Genomic DNA, 11,633 nt, shown 5'->3' on the forward strand with positions numbered 1-11,633 from the left:
GTTAAAATTCAGGAAGGAAATCAAGCCATTGAAAACATTGTTAGGCATTGTTATGCCTGCCAATTAACCAACTCAGCTCCGTCCCATGCTAACCCAGGATACCAGAGCAGAGGGACATGACTGGGTACGTATTGGGAGACTGATTTCACTGAGATCAAACAGGGAAAATTTGGATATAAATATTTACTAGTATTCATAGACACCTTCTCTGGATGGACTGAGGCCTACCCAACCAAGCATGAGACTGCTCACGTGGTAGCCAAGAAGCTAATCGAAGAGATCCTGCCCAGGTATGGTTTCCCAACTACAATCGAATCAGATAATGGGCCAGCCTTTTTCTCTCAGGTAAGTCAGGGAATATCCACTGCACTGGGGGCCAATTGGAAACTACATTGTGCTTATAGACCCCAGAGTTCAGGACAGGTAGAAAGAATGACTAGAACTCTAAAAGAGACCTTAACCAAATTAGCTTTAGAGACTGGCACAGACTGGGTGGCTCTCTTCCCCTTTGCCCTTTTTAGAGTAAGAAACACTCCATACCAGATGGGTTTGACCCCTTTGAAATCATGTATGGAATCCCCCCTCCTGTTATACCTAGCCTCCATGCTGACCTAGTATTGACCTTGGGAGACCAGGACCTACTGGACTCACTCCAGCAGTTGCAGCTAGCCCACCAACGGGTCTGGCCACAACTCCGAGCCATATGTGAAGCTGCTGTCCCCCCACAACCCCACAGGTTTACACCGGGTGACTGGGTCTTCATCCACAGACACCAAAAGAAAAATCTCTAGCCAAGATGGAAGGGCCCCTTCATGATCCTCTTGACAACTCCCACCGCATTCAAAGTGGACGGCATCATGGCTTGGGTACATTACTCCCACTCAAAACCTGCCAACCCATTTTCAGTCCCAGGGGATTACAAGGGAGACACCTGGAAAGCATCCCCACACCCTTCGAATCCATTCAGGCTCTGCATCCGACGAGGCCCTTCCTGCTAACCTGTCTATTGTTGACATTGAACTGCTTATCGGTTGATGGCACCTTTCCTGCAAGTAACATAAATCTCCATATGCCCCAAAACTTAACTTGGGTAATCACCAACCCTGCCACGGGGACAGTCATCAACTCTACCTCCAAGACAGCCTCTCCCAACACTTGGTACCCCGCCACGGACGCAGCAGACAACTTAAGAACAAATGTGGGAGAACTGGGGATTATTATTGCCCCACCTGGGCTGTGAGACCACCGGCACATACTGGTGGAAAGGGTCATCAACCGGGGATCTAATAACTCTAAAACGGGCCCCTGGATCTACCACCCTGGGATGGGGAGGGACCATGGGAGGAGGTATGGGGGCCCCTGCACCCAACTACGGTGCAACCCCCTCATAATTCAGTTCACTGAGAAGGGAAAACAGTCTATGGGGTGGGATGTAGGACACACATGGGGCCTACGGCTATATGCTGCAGGGAGAGACCCTGGGGCCCTCTTTACCATTCAATTTCTCCTCTGACCGGTCGTCCATGCACTGCGACCCAACCAAGTCCTAAATCTCCCCCCAGATGATTCTCAAAAGTCTTCTCCAGCTAAACCCCCTCCCGGACCTCCCACTGCCCAAACCTATACTCCTGAGCCAACAACTCAGGCTCTTGAGTCCTCAAGGGCAGATCCTATTCCTCCCCCTCCTGCCACTACCCCAACCTGGGAAATTCTTTTGCAGATGCTAAATTCATCTTATTACTTCCTCAATGCAACCAACCCGAATGCTACCCGCTCTTGCTGGCTCTGCTATGGTGTTGCATCCCCCCCATATTATGAGGGAATTGTTGTACAAGGAACGTTCTCTCTCATGGATTACACAGAATGCAGATGGCTATCAAATGTTTCTCTTAACCTATCTCAGGTAACTGGCATTGAGACCTGTGTTGGCCAGGTCCCACTGACCTATACTAGCCTCTGCAACACCATCCTCCCCCTTAATATCACAGGGAGGGGGAAGTTCCTCCTGCCTCACAATGACACCTGGTGGGCCTGCACCACAGGACTAACAGCGTGTGTAAATCGGGAAGTCCTGCAGAGAACATCTGGTTTCTGTGATATTATCAGACTCCTGCCTAGAATCACCTACCACACTCATGAAGATTTCTTAACCCTCTATACTAGTCTAAAAGGCCCAAGAACTACCAGCCTCACTAGACTTAGAAGGGAGCCAATAACCACAGTAAATTTAAGTCTCCTCATTGGGACATGCATTGCTGCTGGGATAGGGACAGGAGCCACAGCCTTGGCAAGACAAGATCAGCATTATTCCCAGCTCAGAGCCAGCTTAGATTCAGATCTCCGACGAGTCGAGGAGTCAATTACTCACCTACAAGACTCTGAGCTCACTGGCTGAGCTAGCCCTGCAAAATCGTAGGGGATTAGACCTCCTGTTCTTACAGCAGGGTGGTCTATGTGCCACCCTAAGAGAAGAATGATGTTTTTTAGGGACCACTAAGGATTAATAAAGTATAACATGGCCAAAATAAGAGAAGGGTTGGAATAGAGGAGACTAGAATGAGAGGCCAGACAGGGATGGTTTGAGTCCTGGTTCAACCAATATCCCTGGTTGACAACCCTCATCTCCACCCTCTTAGGTCCCCTTATAGTTACATTTTTAATACTCACCTTTGTGCCATGCATGCTCAATAGATTAGTACAGTTCATGAAGGACAGGTTAGGCACCATCCAACTTATGGTTCAGAGGCAACAAGTCTATATGCCCCTTAGCATGCCCAGAGGATTACAAGGGAGACACCTGGAAGGCATCACCACACCGTTCAAATCCATTCAGGCTCTGCATCCGACGAGACCCTTCCTGCTAACCTGTCTATTGTTGACATTGAACTGCTTATCGGCTGATGGCACCTTTCCTGTAAGTAACATAAATCCCCATATTCCCCTTAGCACAATCCCCCCCAGATACCTGTGAGCTGGCCAACCAGAACCCATGATTGGGTTCCCCAGTTACAAGACAAGGGGGGAATGTAGAACCCTGAGACCCTCTTCATTCATCCTCTACACCCCCAATCCCTCTAGACCCACACTAATTGCTCTTTTAGCTTCTGTAAAATGCTTGGCTGCTGCTTTAGACATGCCTAGGCGTACCCTGGCATGCCCTGACCCCCGCCTGCTATTCCCCACCCCCCTTTGAGGAAACTATAGATTAAGCAAGCCCGAGCATAAAAACTGCCCTATAAGGTAAAAACAGAGACTCCTGGCCCCACAGATAACAGTCAGCACATTCCACAGCCCTGAGAATAGCACCTACCAGTAAGAAACTTCCAGGGAAGCATCTTATACATCAAATCGGTTTAAAATTATGTTGGCGCGCACGGGCTCCTTGAACCAACCAAAATGTATCTTCGGTATCTCCCCCCCCCGTTTGTCTAAAACCTATAAAAGTCTCCACTCTCCCTTACTCTGGGCTCTCAGCATGGATCCGTTGAGTTGGTGACGTCTGAGAGCCCAAGCTTAAGCCCGAATAAACCATAAACCTTTGCTTTTGCATTTTGGTGTGTTGGGTCCTCAGTGGTCTTTTTGGGGTCCAGTGGATGGGGTACAACACTAATAGTACTGTAACTAGGCAAACCTCTCCACATTGGAATTGTTTAAAATATGAAAATTTTATAAGGAAGTAATCAAAGAGCCCCTCACCATGTGGCTTGTGAGGGTGTGGGTCATGGGAGCAAATAGAATAGACTAGGTCCTTCAGAAGCTTCACAGGTCAATTATATAACACCCATCCGTCTTTGTGATATAGTCTGTTCAAACTAGGCCAATGCAAGGGTGAGCAGTTCTTAATGGGATGGCTGGTGGAAGGCATTAAAGATACATGATCATCACCAAGGGAAGCTGCAATAACTAACAGAGGGTGGAGCACAATGAAGGAGGGACAAGCACTACTGAGAGAACTAGGTATGAGAAAAGCAATATATGATGCCCAGTTCACTGGGATAGATGAGGCTGTGTTCACCAGAGATATAAAAGAAAGCTTAATTCAACTGAGACCTCAAGAATAGTATAAAGCTTTAATGGTTTTGCTAAACACTTTATGGGACAGGAACTTTGTAAACTGAGAGGGGCTTTAGCAGATCTGAATGACTCTGACCAGTATGCAAAGTGTGTCTGTAGAATAGCAGAACACCATGCAAGAAATATAAAATAGACCAGACAGAAAAAATGGTCACTTTGGGTTACTCAGAGACAAATGTGGCAAGATTTGTCGAGCCCAAATTCCCAGAGAAAAAACTGATAGAAAAGGAAACTTGACACTAAGGAGTTTCTGGAAGGCTTTAAAACCAGAAGAGATTACAAAAGGCATTCAAAGGATAAAAACTCTTCCATGGGTGGTTAAGAAGCCCTAGAGATTAAATAAATGCATTTCTCTCCTGATAAAGGCTATTCTTGGGGTGGAGGCAGTTTTCACACCAAAGCCTCCCCCAGCAGCCAGTTATGGTCAAAGAAGAGATGACAGAAATGCCTACATCCAGGAGGCAGACCCATGAGCTGCCTGACACAGGGAATCAACAGGTGTAGCGGGGACAAGAGAAACCCCTTGACTCCTTATCTTGGTGCAGGGTCAAGCAACTGGAGCCAACACTGTAAGTGTATTGAGGATAAAAGAATACAAAGAGATTCCATGCAACATCCTCAGAATGCAGAATGACTCCCAAGGGATAGCTAAAGATAGTAAAGAACTAACCAAATTAATGCCTCTTACCCATGCTATGGTACCTAAAATAGATCTATGGAGGAAACAGTTAATACCAATGGATAAAACCTTTCTATGCTATGGTAGACCTTGTCTATGATTGATTTAATATATAATGTTAACCTTCCTTTTTGAGTGTTTTACAAATGTGAAACCCATTTGACAGATACCTGAAGAAACAAAGGCCAGCTAAAACTAAGATTCTTGGGAGTTTTATGGTTGTGTAAGATAAAAACAGAGGTTCCCAAACTATACAACTATTAAGAAAATAAACAGTACCAGGGTGGGTTGCCCACCTTTGAGCTGTTGGTAAGAGAGAGATTCTAGAGGTCCTCAAATCCACCAAGGCTATTGCCATTAAAGTCGGTTGTACACTAGAAAAGTCGGTAAGGCCACGTTGCTGAAGACACTACATGATGTGAGCATGGGAGAAAAAGAAATGATGGAACTGAAACTGAAACAAAAGTCCATGACACTGGATGGATGATGTTCATAGTACCAGAAAGCACTATGCAGCTGGTTGGGGAAGAAAGGATCCCCTATGATTCTACTCAACAATGGACCCCATGAGCTGCACACTATGGACATGCCAAAGCAATGCCTACAAGTGCAATAATGGCTTGACCAACATACATACAACTGACAAATTCCTAATTGGATAAGGCCCACTCCTAAGAGTGGAACACACATCTGGTGCTATAGAACAGGCCAAACCCCTGTGTCAAGAAATGCTACAGGCCCTAGCAGGGAAGCCATTACAAGAATACTGTTTAAAAATGTCATACACCTACCGGGATATTTTCTAGGCATTTGTGTTGCATTGATGTCTGTTTAGATGTGTCTACTGCTTACCATTTGTCTTTATAGAAGAAGAAACACCACTGAGATAGATCAATGGCCACAGCTTGAAAAGGAAAAATGGGGAGGCCCAAGAAATCACTATCTTGCCATGATACAAGAGATCGGCATACATCTGTCACCCCCTCCAAGGATTAGGGACCTTAGTGGAAGATTGGCAGGTTTGTAAGAGCTGGAAGAAGGGGTGGAGTGTGTCCCAAGGGGTACTTGTTCCTCTGAGGGGAGGGGCCTGCTGCAGAGAATAGGCTGCGGAGAGTTAGCTACAAAGAAGGAGCTGCGGAGAGTTATTTGCAGAGGGAGGAGCGTGGCAGCATGGCCCTGGTGTCTCACCCACATGGATTTGAGAGCGAGCATTAACTGACCTGTGAGGATACCACAGGCCCATAAGGCATGGGCAAAAGCTAATGGAGACTGTGGGTGGGGTGTGGAATTGATCTGGAATGGTGGGCACTGAGCCACAGAGTGGAACGGGGCACCAGGTGTTCACCATTTCTGGAGCGCTGGGGGTTCACCTTTGTAAGTTACTTTATTTTCCCTACCCAGGGTATAAACTATAAAACATTCGGATAAAGATGTGATATGTGGTTTGTCTACCAGTGTCAATAGTAAGGGAGCCTAAGAGATTTTGGGTGAGAGAGTGACTGTAACATTTTTGGAGAGGTCTCACAAACATAAATTACAAGAGCTGTTCACTGAGCCCAAATGATTTATACAAACATCATGGCAAATTTTGAAATCTTGTTATAGTTTTGGATGTTTATAAATCTACCCAAACTTACAGAAATACATAGAGCAACAGCCTTTCCAGAACACTGTGGACAATGATTCCAGTGAGCTTCCCTGTAGACACTACTTCACTTGCCCTCCAACCTTGATGGCCTTAATTCAGATCCTGGGACCCAAATGATGGAGAGAAGCAATTTCCATAACTTGTCCTCTGACCTCCCATCTGAGGAACAGAGACACAAGACTCAGTCAATAAATGTAATAATGTGGCTAGAGAGATGGCTCAGTGGTTAAGAACACTGACTGTTCTCGCAGAAGACTTGGATTCGAATCCCAGAACTCACATAGCAGCTAACAACTATCCGTAACTCCAGTTCCAGGGGATCCAACACCCTCTTTTGTCCTCTATGGGCATTGCATGGCACAGGTGCACTTGCCTACATGTAGGCAATACATGCATACACAGAAAATAAAAATAGTAAATAAAATATTTTTTAAATAAATGTAATAAAAGGTTTTAAGAAGATTCATTTTTCCTTTTCACTTCATTTGTAAAAATTCTGACATCATTCAGTACAGTTTGGAAAGAAAAAGGAAGTTTTAAAATTGAGAATAACTTACTCTAATTCCTGCAAAAGGAACTGCACATTGAGAATATCTCCTTCAAATTCAAACTGTAGATCCAAAACCAAATAAACTTATTGCTACAAAAGTATTATAAGTACAAACAATTGGATTTCTATGATTATATTAAAAATGATAGAATACAACAAACACTCTAAAAAGCCATATGATAAACTGAGATTTCTGACAACAGTAAAGTTAGGTTAACTCCATTTTCTATTGTTAGAGAATATCAAAGATTTGGTGTGATTCTTTATGAAACTTACAGAAAAAATTCCAAGCCCAAAAGCAGTAGCATTGATGATAGACTCATCAGAAAGATAATTCTGAGAAAAACATGCCTACAAAACCGATAAAATCTTAGTGCCTGACAGGTTTAACTTACTTTCTACTTATATAGAAATACTATTTGGTACATTGAAAGTGGAGATTCTGTTAGGAAGGAGCTCAAAATGACAGTGAGTTTTTATCTGATTTCCTTTGTAATGTGACACACCATTTCTTTCCCAAAGTAAAAGCTGAAAAAATATCAAGCTAATAACAAACATCAAATTATTATCCACCAGTTGAATGATAAGAATTCATACACTAAAGACCAAGCTTTCCCAGAAATAAAGCTGGCCACTCCTAAGACAGCAGCTATAAAATCAAACTGCCAAAAAAAGTTCAGAATGATAACTTATTTCAAATATGCAAAACATCAAGTATCAAGTGAAATGTTCTGTGGAGTACGAATAATGGGAGACATGGAGAAACATTTACTCAATTTAAAGAATTTGAAACTTCCATAATTCAAGTGTCTGATTCAGGCCAATAAGATGACTCATCTGTTGGAGACCTTTGCATCCAGCCTAGACAACTTGAGCTGCATCTCCAGAACCCACATGGTGGAGGGAGAGCATCAACTTCTACAAGTTGTCCTTGGACTTCCACATATGCACCTTGGCATGTGTGCCCAAAACACAAAAACTAAATGTAAATACATTTAAAATTATAAATGTCTGTATCCCTTATCTGCTGCCTTTATTTCTTTGAGAAACGCAGTGTTCCTGATTACTTTAACTTAGGGGCAGTGATGTATATCATTTTTAAATGCTATATTAAGACATAGGGAAGAAAAAAATTAGACCCAATCCCCTTTTCTGAGACACTGTCTCCCTCTAGGCCCAGCTAACTTTGAACTCACTATGTAGATGAGGATGGCCTCAAGTTCCAGATATCCTCCTACCTCTACTTCCCAAGCATTGGGATTAAACACGTGCCATAACATTGAGCCTCAAGTGTTTAATTTTTATTTTATGTGTACGCAGAGTTTTGCTGCATATTCATGGACCTGAACGTGAAACTGGTTCAGGTTAGGTAGGAAGTATGGGTAAAGAGTTACAACAAAGCCAATAATTTTGATTAATGTATAGACATTTGTGGCTTTCTTAAAAACAAGATGAGTGTAATTTTATAGCAGTTCATGACGGTTGAAGATGAATGTCACTTATTTTCTTTGTAGCCCATGTAGATGTGTTCTTAGAAGTTAGTACACATGTGTGGTGAAAAGTATAAATTTAGGAGATTATCTCCTGAAATGTGATAGCCCTGGAAGCAGTTATAAATACTGGATAGGGGCCATTACCTCCAATCCAAAAAGTTGTGAATTTTTTTCTGTAAACCATACTAAGAACAGATCAGTAATTTAGGAATGCTTATTTCTGTGGAGACATGGCCATTTTGACCCTAAGCATCTTCCCAAAAATAGAGAGTTGTACTTCAGCAAGGTTTGGTGTAATGTGCTCTTAATTTTTAAATTTCTTTTTTTTTATGTGTATCATTGTTTTTCCCACATGTATGTAAGTGTTCCATGTGCACAGTGCCTACAGGGGCCAGGAGAGTGCATCAAATCCCCTGAAGCTGCAGTTAAGGACATCTGTAAATCACTAGTGGGTTCTGAGCTGCAGCCTGTAAATGGCACTTTGGGTGATCCCAAGCTGCTTTCTTGGTCAGGGTTCCTGATCTTCTTGGCCATAAAAAACTTGAAATGCCATTCCCAGCAGGTCTGGGGGTGGGTGGGCCCTTTTCAAGTTGCTTGAGCTTTTTAAAACTATATGTGATGCACTGGGCTATGAAGTGGGAGTTGAGAACCGGAATGCCTTCCGGAGAGTTGGAATCTAAGCATATCTGCTGAAGGAGTGTCTTAGTCAAGATCCCAGAAACTTTGGCAAGTTTTCACTGGAGCCCTGGGTAATGCTGCAGTTTGTCAAAACTAACTACCTTCTGAGCAACCTGCAGGAAGCCTTCCAGGAGGCAGCCATCCATCCAGTCCCTTGCTATTTTCCCAAAGGAAAGGGGGTGGGCCAGCAGTGGAGGGGGGCTTGGTATATCCAATTGTAGTACTCTCTAGGGACTGCCATCCCCACAGGGTAGGTAGGGTCTATAACATGAACCTGGTCAGCATGGCCTGAGCAGGAACCCAGACATGTTATCACTCATTGGGGGTTAAAATAGTCCATGTCAGGTTTGGGGAAGGTGGTGAAATTCTTTAGTCTAACTAAGTGGATCGGTGGAGAATGAACCTAAGTGCTGTTCAAGCTGTGAAAGATCAAACACAGTAAAAGGGATCTGGACGCAAATAATTGTGCCTCCAACCCCCAACACCCGAGATTGGGCCAACCCGAGTGTGGACACTTGCTGAAGGAAGAAGGAAGGGCAAAGGAAGAAGGAAGAAGTAGGACGTCCAAGGCAAGGCCAAACTGGTGGGCCAGGAGTAGGTGGATAGTCTGAGGCCCTCAGAGGGTCTGGACAGAGGATGAGTGGTCAGTACAAGGAAAGAGGGCCAGGGTCCCAAAATCGGGGTTGGGGTGCCTCCTTCTGGTGTTTTGGCACCATCTGTTAAGTTTGTGAAAAGACCAGGACCACTGAGACCTCTGAGGTAGAAGAGAAGAAATTTCTTGGGATGGACGAGCTGCCGGACTGCTCCCACAGGAGAAAGGGAGCAGCAGTTTCCTGTCATAGCAGGCTGGATTCTATAGGACTTTTTTCCCTTTTGTGGGTAGGAGGTAGTGGGACTATAGCAGGTAATCAATCAAATAGGAGAAATTATAACATGCACTGCTTAGTAACATTTGACCAATAAAGCATTTGCAACTAAATGTCAATTCAAGCATCATATATTTATGTGCACATGTACTCATTCCTATGTGTGAGTGTGGTAAGCATGTGATAAAGTTCTTGTTGGTCAGACAAGTTCAGGTGTCATTCCTCACCTCCTACCTCTTAAAAGCAGGGTCTATGGATTTCTGCAGTGTACAGCAGGATGTATGGCCTATGAGCTTCCAGGCATACTTCTGCTTCCACGTTCTACAGCACAGATTCAAATTCAAGTTTTCAAACATGTCATGAGGTCGTTACCTACTGTTCCATCTCTGCACCCCAAATGCTTTTAGGAGGTCCATATAAAAACCCAGAAAAGGCAGATTTTACTCTAGTGAATAACACTGATCCATTTTAGACATGGTTAAATGTTTTGTTGATGCAAAGGTATGCAAGCCAATGTCAGACAATACATCCTATGGAATGAAGTAATTTTGTAAAATTTTATTATCCTTTTATCAAAATCTGTCCTTCGTTGAAGATTATGCAATAGTAGCCAATGGCCTAAGGTTAACTCTTCTATTTTTACACACCACTAGCAGGTAGGTTATGACATTTTTTTCAAGGACACAAGACACTGATGTGATTAGCAGGATCACACTCAAGGTCTTAGTTTTATTTTATTTTACTTGTTTGGTCCATTTCTTCTCTGATTTTCTCTAAGATAAACTTTCATTTAATCCTCAGAAAAAAGTTTCAGGGCCATGACTGTAGCCTCAGTAGATACCTATAAGGTGTTGAAGCTAGGACACATTTAGGCCATTCAGTTCCAAAGTCTAGCTGGTACCTTTAGGGAACATCTCTCAGTGCCAGATCTTATCTTCTCATTATATAGGAGGGTTATATAAATCTCAATCTATCTGGAATTTGGGGGAATAAACCTGAAAATAACAGCTCTTAGGCTTCAGTTTTCCCAAGAGTAGAACAATGGATTCCCAACGAATCCATTTAGAAAACTGGCAAATTAATAAGACAGAGAAGAAGCCTCAATAGGGAAAATAAAATCACCTTACCTATGATGTCCAGAGCTACTGAGATGCTTTGGTGGTGGGCTGTAACAATTGGAATGCAGATTCCACCACCAAACCTTTTCCAGCATTATCCTTCAAGCTCAGCCATCACTGGAGTGGAAGGCCCATCCTCCCATGAGGGAAACTGACAGTGTACCTCATCAGTGACTTCACTTACTTTCAGGGGGTAGAGGGTGGGAAGCCTACTTTCTTTTAGAATTCCACTGAGTATTCTTTTCTGTTGGTTTATATTCACCTATGATAATCACTCCCCCTCTTAAATCTCTTCGTCGGGTTGCTGTGACCTCTAGATATCGATCGGTCAAGGAAAACAATTTCAAAGTTTCAAGTACTCAACTGGGCTTTTTGTTGTACTCATATTTGCTGGCTGTTTTTGACTACCTTAATTTGCCATAAACTCTAAGACACAAAATTTAGAAGTGTAGTCTAGAGTAGGCCAATTAGTGAAATAAGTACCTAGTAACAGTCGATATTTCCTAGAATATAGTCCTTTACATACA

This window comes from Nannospalax galili, unplaced genomic scaffold, assembly GCF_000622305.1.
Source record: "Nannospalax galili isolate Female #2095 unplaced genomic scaffold, S.galili_v1.0 scaffold1990, whole genome shotgun sequence".
NCBI classification, from domain to species: domain Eukaryota; kingdom Metazoa; phylum Chordata; class Mammalia; order Rodentia; family Spalacidae; genus Nannospalax; species Nannospalax galili.